The sequence below is a fragment of the Scomber japonicus genome, chromosome 11, assembly GCF_027409825.1.
Source record: "Scomber japonicus isolate fScoJap1 chromosome 11, fScoJap1.pri, whole genome shotgun sequence".
Taxonomy (NCBI): Eukaryota; Metazoa; Chordata; class Actinopteri; order Scombriformes; family Scombridae; genus Scomber; species Scomber japonicus.
Window position 1 is genome coordinate 26,223,950 of NC_070588.1, and position 8,460 is coordinate 26,232,409.

Below are 8,460 nucleotides of genomic sequence, written 5' to 3' on the forward strand. Positions count from 1 at the left end.
TAATTTAATGATTCATAACATATCAGGTTTGGAATTTATAGTATTTGCAGATGCTTTACTTCAAGATGAGACCAGACTTTTTCATGGATGAGCAACCACAAAGACCAAAATGTGGCCTTCAACATACGCCTTTTTTTTTTTTTTTTTAGCTTAGCTGATTTCTGTCTTTTCCTGCAGTTGTTGATCACTTAGAAACCCTAGCAGCTGGTTAAGAGGAGTGAGGAATCAGCAGTCAATAGCAGTATACAGCACGTTATAAAATAGGTTTTTCAACAATTGTGAATCACTGCAACCTTGAGAGGTCTTTGAGTATACAGTCATAAATGTGCACAAAAAATATTAGCCTGTTGGGTCCAGTGGCATCTGAGATTAGCTGCGGACAAATACACACTTGCACGCACACACACACACACACGCGCACACACACACACACACACACACACACACACAAACACACACACACACACACACACATGGACAACCACGACCGAACACATGATCTCCTCCAGTCTTTTGCCTGGCGGAGATAATTACCACTAACGCCATTACAGCCCATTCATGTCTTTGTTAAATGTCAATAGACATTATGCTGCTGCCCAGTTTATGTTTTTCACCACTGCCTGCATGCATCATGTGGGCTTTGAACAACCTTGTAAGAAAGCTGTCAATTGAACCTCAGGGCACACTGTGGACCAATACTTCAAGAGTGCCAGAAAATTACTTCCTGCACCCAAGTGAACATTACATTCTATTTTATGATATGACCATACAGAGCAATTAAAGGATTGTATGAGATGATTGACATTTAGTACCAATGCAGGAAATGGTAGGACATTCAAGGAAAATAAGACTCCGGCAGGAGGGTGGATGAACAAAGTGTTTGAGTTCAAAAGTGGCAGCCATTGTTGAGAATATTTCACCATTTTCCTGAGCTTGTGTGATTTTAGTTGCCTAAAAGCGATAGTTATGTGGAAAATGTTTGCTTTCTAGCCAAAAATTAGATCACACCACTTTCACATTTGAGCGTTAAAGCTACCTCAAGCAGCCAATTAGCTTAGCATAAAGAAACATAGGGAAACAGATAACCTAGCTCTGTCCCAAGGAAACAAATCCATCCACCAACTACACCTACACATTATAGCTGGTGTGTTCAGTACCTGCAAAAACCAAAGCATACAACCCAGATAGCAAAATTCTTTTGGCCCATATCTGGCCCACACCTGACATGTTCATCCGGCATGGAATGATGGCACTTGGGCGGTCCGCTCATGTTTGCCAAAAGTGGGCCATAACCAAGCCATCACAATGCCAGATGTCAACCAAAAACACACCAAATAAACCAGTTCGGCCAAGACTGGCCCAAATATGTTTCAACAAAGGTGGGCCAAGTATGTTTCCTTATATGTGGGCCTCTTTAGGCTCACATCCGGATTAGTCATTGCCATATTTGCCATATTTCGGCCAAAGATGGGCCATATTCGTTTTGTGATATTTGGCCCAAATGTAGCATTTACTACATGGGCCAGTTTAGGTTCACGTCTGTTTTGTCCGGGCCAGAAGAATGCCTACAGTGCCGGATCATTGCCTCAAGTGGCCCACATTCGCATGCTATCTGGGAAATGAAAGTCACTGCTGCTCGGAAACGTATTGTTTTATTATTTAATTTTCTTTCTTCATGCTGAGCTAAGCTAACTGTCTCCTGTCACCACCTTCAAATTCAACATAGGGAAACAGCTAGCCTAGCTTTATCCAACTAGCAGCTCTAAAATCCCCTAACTAGCAGCAAATTAACACATTATATCTAGTTTGTTCAACCCCTGCAAACTCTGTGGCATAAAAAAGAAAGTCACTGCTGCCAGTGAAGAAACAATATCACACATAATCCGATGTAAAAACACAAAATATTGCTCTATTATTTCATTTTCCTTCTTCATGCTAAGTTACCATCTTCAAATTTAACATACAGACATATGTTGAGACCATAGGGTTGAGACCATATTAAAGTACTGTTTGAAACAATAATGTGTGTCTGATATGGTTTTCCCACCAAAATAAGCATCCAATAATCACCCCTTTAAAATTCATTCAAACTTAGAGGATCAATTATTATACAAACATATTTCTTCTCAGAAGTTTCCCATCTGGACACAAGATGTTTCGTAATTCATTGAAAAGTTCAGTGTATGTGCAGTGGAAGCTTCACGTTTCAACAAGAGGAAACACTTATTTTTGAATGATAAATATTTTATAGTTAAGAAAGCCAATAAATTTATTTCCCCAAAATGTCAAACTATTCATGTAATCATGCTGCAGCTACAATGAGTGGATCATGTTGGAATAAAATATTTTAACATTCACATTAACATTTACAGATATGTTCTATTTAAATGTTTTACTGATATAAAGAATAAAATATAACATCATCTAGGCAGCATTAGTTTTCCCCCAAAGCATATTTTTGCAAAATCATTGCATAAGAATGTAGTTCGGGTTGGTGTGTGTGGGCTTTCCTGGCTCTGACAAGGTTGCTTTATATAGAGGATTAGGGATTTCATCATGTTAATGACAGATCCCCTGGAATGTGGATCTGTTTTTACAAAGATTTTCACATGACTGACATGTTTCATAAGATGTTTATTTATCTCTTATTCCATTTACAAGTTTTAGCAAAAAAACTAGGAGCATTTGTGAACAAATACCAAAGACTACTATGAGTAAATAATGTAACAATGGACAGGGAAATGACTGCAGCAAACTGTTTGCCTGGCATCTGTTCGCTCAGACAACCAGCACGCAGCCTCATTTTTAATGTTAAACAGCAGCAATTAAAAAGCTATTCAGCTCCAGATAATTGAGCTTTGTTTATGTTCCGGTCCATCAAGATGTCAGGGACACCATGCAGCACCAGACGTACAGTAGCTTTAAATCAGCATCACACTAACTTTGTTTAGAATTATAATAGCTTTTATACTATTTAACATGCAGCTGTTTTTTTGTTCTTAATGAGTCATGAGATAAAATATGTTTAAGGATGTGGACATGCTGAGCAGCAAAATATTATGTTTGTGTTGACAGTGTGTGGGTGCTGATTTTTTTTTTAATGGAGTCTTTTCTGTTTTCTATATTGCTTATTTTTATTGTAACTTAATTGTTGATTTCTGGCATATTTATTGTCATTATGAGAGTTCATGTGTTCAGTGTAGACTGTTTGGGTTCCAGTGTTGTTTTGGTGATATTTTTATTTCTATTATATGTTTTCTATGTATTATAAAGTTGTGCAGTCAGTAGTATTGTACAATACCAAAAGTACACTTTGTGCGTCACAGTCTGTTTTTCTGGAAGTTTATTGTTAGCCCTAATCTGAAACAGATAATCATTTATATATTTTATTAGGGAAATTCACCTTTAACACGTTTTTATTTCCATAATCTCTTTTCTGTTTTCTTATGGAACTGCTGATTTATTTGAACAAGGAGTCCTGTAACAGATGGTATAACCCCCCAAGAGCTCCAATCTCAACATCATGGAGTCAGTCTGGGATTACATGAAGAGATAGAATCGAATAAGATGCCAAAATCCATAGAAGAACTGTGGCAAGTTCTTCAAGAAGCAGGAACAACCAACCTGCCAAGTACCTTGAAAAACTGTGTACAGGAGAACTGCTGATGTTTCAAAGGCAAAGCTGCTCACACCAAATATTGATTTGATTCTGTTTACTCAACTTTGTTTGGAGTTAACTCATAAATAAATGGCATTATTTCTGAAAGCATCCTCACTTCACTTTAAGAATAAACTTTTGCACCACACTGTATGTATATGCAGGCTGTAAAATGCTTAATAAAGGTTGCTTGACCCAAACATAAACTGAATACATTTCCCAGAAGTATTGGGCATGTGAAGAAGCAGACTTTTTGCTTTACACACATCAGTATGTATAGAAGTGTGCATTCCTCACAGCCAAATATTACAAAGAGGAATTGGGTAATTTTTTTAACTGCAGAGCTGTTTTAAGTTTTTAAGGTCAAGTCCTTGTTAAAGGATGGACTAACAAACTGTCGGTTTTGGCCTCTCGTGGGATTTGCTGGGTATAAACAAAAATCACCAGCCTCATCCTTGAAGTCTCAAGTCTGTAAGAGCAAGTTTCAAGCCAAGTGAGTCCTTGAACAAGATCCAAGTCAAGTCATGAGTCTTAAGAGGGCAAGTGCATGTCACAATATAATTTCTGAATGCTGACCCTTAAAATGTCAAGTCTACTCTCTCTGGGTTACTGTCTGGATGTATTTTCACTTACTGAGGCCAACTTCACTCCATTAAACACATTACAACTGCCGTCAATAGTCTCAGAGAAAAGAGTAAAAGACATGATGGGCTGCAACAACTCAGCAGAACAAGTTGAAGTGAAGATGATGATGTTGTTAACAAGTCTGACACATTGATTGATACAGAGCAAGACCTTTCAACAACCAGCCAGTGTTTCATCGAGTCTACTGTGGAAAAGTCATGGTCCCCAGGGGATATCTATGTTTTGTACCCCATTGACACCTGTTATTAAAATGCAATCTGTATCTGGATATGTGATATGATTATAATGCAAGGTGTAATGCAAGGTGCTCAGAGCACACTGTGATCGGAATATGATCAGATTAGCCAGACCACATCTGGAGGTCAGCGCAGTAAGTTGAAAAAGTCTAAGTCGCTCGAAGTCTCCCCTCATAAAAAAATGATTAGGACACGAATGACGTCGGATCATGGCAGCAGCAGTTTCCTTGACCTTGGACGCATCATGTTTGTTGAGTCTGCCAGCTCTGTCTAGCTCATTTGCATTTTGAGATCTGAATAGAACGTGGGCACAATTGAGAAGACAGGAACACATTTTAATGCCAGATGTAAATGCAAAGACCAGAAGTCATTATGTCTCCAGATACAGATCACATGTTAACACCAGGTGTAAATGGGGTGTTCGTGACACCTAACCCTTTCCCTCTAGAGGCACCATCGGGCCAATTTTTCCGATTTTACACGAGAAAAATCAAAATCTAAGAGGCAGATTGTCATGAAATTTAATGAGCACATTTTTATTTCCCTGAAGAGCATGAATGCTTTAAATTTAAATGACCCCCTGATCTTTCCTCCAGCACTCCACCTCAGGATGAAGCTGAAGTTCACAGTTGGTCCTTAACCCCTAAGTCACCAGGGAACCACAAATATCACGTTTTGCACCACTTCTGCTAAGATTCTCATAAAAAAACTCATCAGTGTGTTGTCTATTTGCAGGGTGTTAAATTCAGGGCAGGGGTCATCAGGCAGGGTTAGAGTGTTTTCAGAACTGACCACTGAGGAGCCATCACAGGTTTACAGTAGTAGTGGAGACACAGATCTGTATATTTCTATCTGTTTTGTTTGTTTAAATACATTTATTATGAACTGGAAATGAAGTAGCTCATCTTTGACTTGTATATGCTGGAATATGCCCATACACAGAGTTGGGAAGGTTGGCTTTAGAAATGTAATACAGTAGGTTACAGATGACTAATTACCCTATTTAAAGTGTAAAACATAATTGAACTATTACAATCATTTGATCAATGTAATGTCACTTATTACATTAGATTACTTTTTGATTACTTTTATAATTTTCTAACAAATGTTTTCAGCTGTTAGGGTAAGTGTTCCCATTAAGCACCATCATTTGAAATGTATTCATTAGTTCATGTAGATTTTGGAATATACAGTAAATACATTTGATGAAAAAAGTTATAAGTCTGGCATGAAGCTTAATTGGTACTATGACACAATTTAAGCCCATGTGTGCTCCAAATAAGCCCATGTCATGATTTATTTACGATATATGAATAAAATATTGATTTCAAAGAATTAAAAACAGCAATATATGTATTCAGTAACATGTTCAATATTAACAAATAAGGAAAAACCCCTCCTTAGCCAAATCTTAAAGGCCTGACTTCAGATGTGACCTCCTTTGTAATCACCACATTTTCATCAGTCATTTAATTATAAATGATTTCTCTGTAACCGATTACAGTTACATTCATTTTGTAACCAGCTACTCCCCAACACAGTTTTGATATGTAGAAGGAATCAGGCATTACCTTTTCAGTTCATCCATCAGCTTTACTCTTCAACTTGGCAGCACTTCATCTCCTGACAACAACAGGAACAGCAAGGTTCCACCTGTACCCCTTTTACTCTGTGTGCTCCGCTGTGTGTGAGAGAGTTTTAAAGAGCAGTGAGTGAGAAACCAGACAATGAAGTTGATGACTTCTGCTCTGTGTGGCTGCTCCCTAAAAATGGAAAGTCACACATGGATATTTAGACACCATGTTCGCTTCCATTTAATATCACAATTTTTACACTATGATGCCAAAAAAAAAAGCAGCTATATTTCATTCCAATTGTAGGCTACAAAATACAGAATTAATCAGTAGAAAAGAACAGCAAGACTTCTTTTGTGTTCACATGTGCATGATGTGATCATTTCATTTCACATTCTCATAAAATGTCAAAACTGTTAACAGTGCCTGTGTATGGAGTTTTTTTAATAATTTGTATTATTACTATTATAAATGGTGCTTCTTTTTTTTTTAAAGCACGAGACACAAAAACAATATTTTTCAATTTTCGTTTTGCAAAAAAGTAAACAGCATCAAAATCACAAGTTTGGCATAACAAATCACATCAAATTAGCATTATACAAAACATGTGATTCACTGTTCTCTATACATGAATGAAACTACCACAGCTACAGTGCTAGAATATTGATAAATAGCATAAATTGTGATGTGCAGAAAAAAGTACTGAGCATCTAAGTAGACTGTTTCTCTACTTTATCGCTCTATTGGTTCACTCTCAGTGTCAAAACCAGATCTGATGCAATGTGGGAATATGTCCCAAGGGTGCAGCCAAGGAATGTGCTTCACCCAGCCAGGCTGAACAGAAGGACTATTTTAAACCTGAGGCAAAGCCAGATCCTATACAGTATTTGCTCACAATAGATTTTTCTTATGGTTACATCAGTTGGAGGTATGACCTTCACTGTGAGTGATGCTGAAACCTGCAACCTCTAGCACACACACACTAAAATGGACATTTTGTGTCCTGTAGCTTAACTTTTGAAATGAAATATAAGATTTTTTTTTAATACTTATTCAAACTTTTTTGTTGGAATCTTTCAAGTGGATAAAATTAATGAGGAAGTGCTTTCACTATCCACGAGCAACACACTCACACCTGTCACCTTTGATCTGCCACAAGCTGCTCAGTGGTCACCAGCCTCAACTGCGCATCAGGTTTCTATCCTGCCGTTTGTTTGTAGTACACCTCTCCATCCTGAGGAGGGCAGCAGATCCTGCAGTAATGAAATGTAAATAACCCACGAGAATAACTCATCTCTGCTCTAAACCAGGAAGTCTGCTGCTCACTAAATCTGTCAAGTTACAGTCACTAACATTAAGATCACTTCAAGTTTTGTGAGCTTCCTTTCAGTGTAAAAGCCAAACAGAAATGGACTCTCAAAAGAAATCTGAGTTGTTGAGCAATCACTATTTATATTTTTATTTATATTCTGAACAACAAAAAAGTCTTAATTTTTGGACATAGAAACATCAGAATGATAATGTTACTATTTTTCAAACATTAATTGTTTAACATCTTTTCATTTAAAGGATGGGTTCACAATTTTTCAAGTATGTCTTAAAACAACAGTCAGGTGACTAAATGAACATTGAGAAATGTTTTTCTTGCTGCAATAATTCTTCCTGTTCATTCTGACCATTAGAAGATCCCTTCATAATGTACTCACACTGTACATAATGGGGGAGGTAAAATCCACAGTGCTCCTTCTGTGCAAAATGAATTTGATGCTAAAAAGACTGTAAATGTGTCAGATATTCACTTGATATGATTGACTGAATATTAACTTCAGATCAACTTTTAAATGTATTTATTGCACTAAATGACTGTGTGGCCCCTCCATTTACATTGAAAGCATACAGGAGGAATGATTACAGCAAGAAAAATATCTTTCAGTGTTCATATAGTCACAAGACTGTTGTTTTAACAGACAAACAGAATTGAAAATGTGAACCTGTCCTGTAACTCTGTCACTGTCTTAACAAACACGTTTAGCAATTAAAATATGAAAAAAAGTAACATTATCCTTCTGTTGTTTCTATCTCATCATTTAAGACATTTTCTCTTTTGTTGTTTTTGAAAGCAAAGTTACATAATAATAATTATGTAAGTTATTACAAAGTATTACAAAGTAGGAATTCTGGTCAGAATAAGATTGGTTGTTACTGTTCAACTTTTTTGTGCTGTGTGAAATGCAAATAGTGTAAATGTTAATCTACTGAGCAGGATATTAGACGAGAGGAGATATGTGTTAAAACAACTTTCTGAAATAGCCACTGAATGAATATTTACTTTGTTTAATAGCCTACG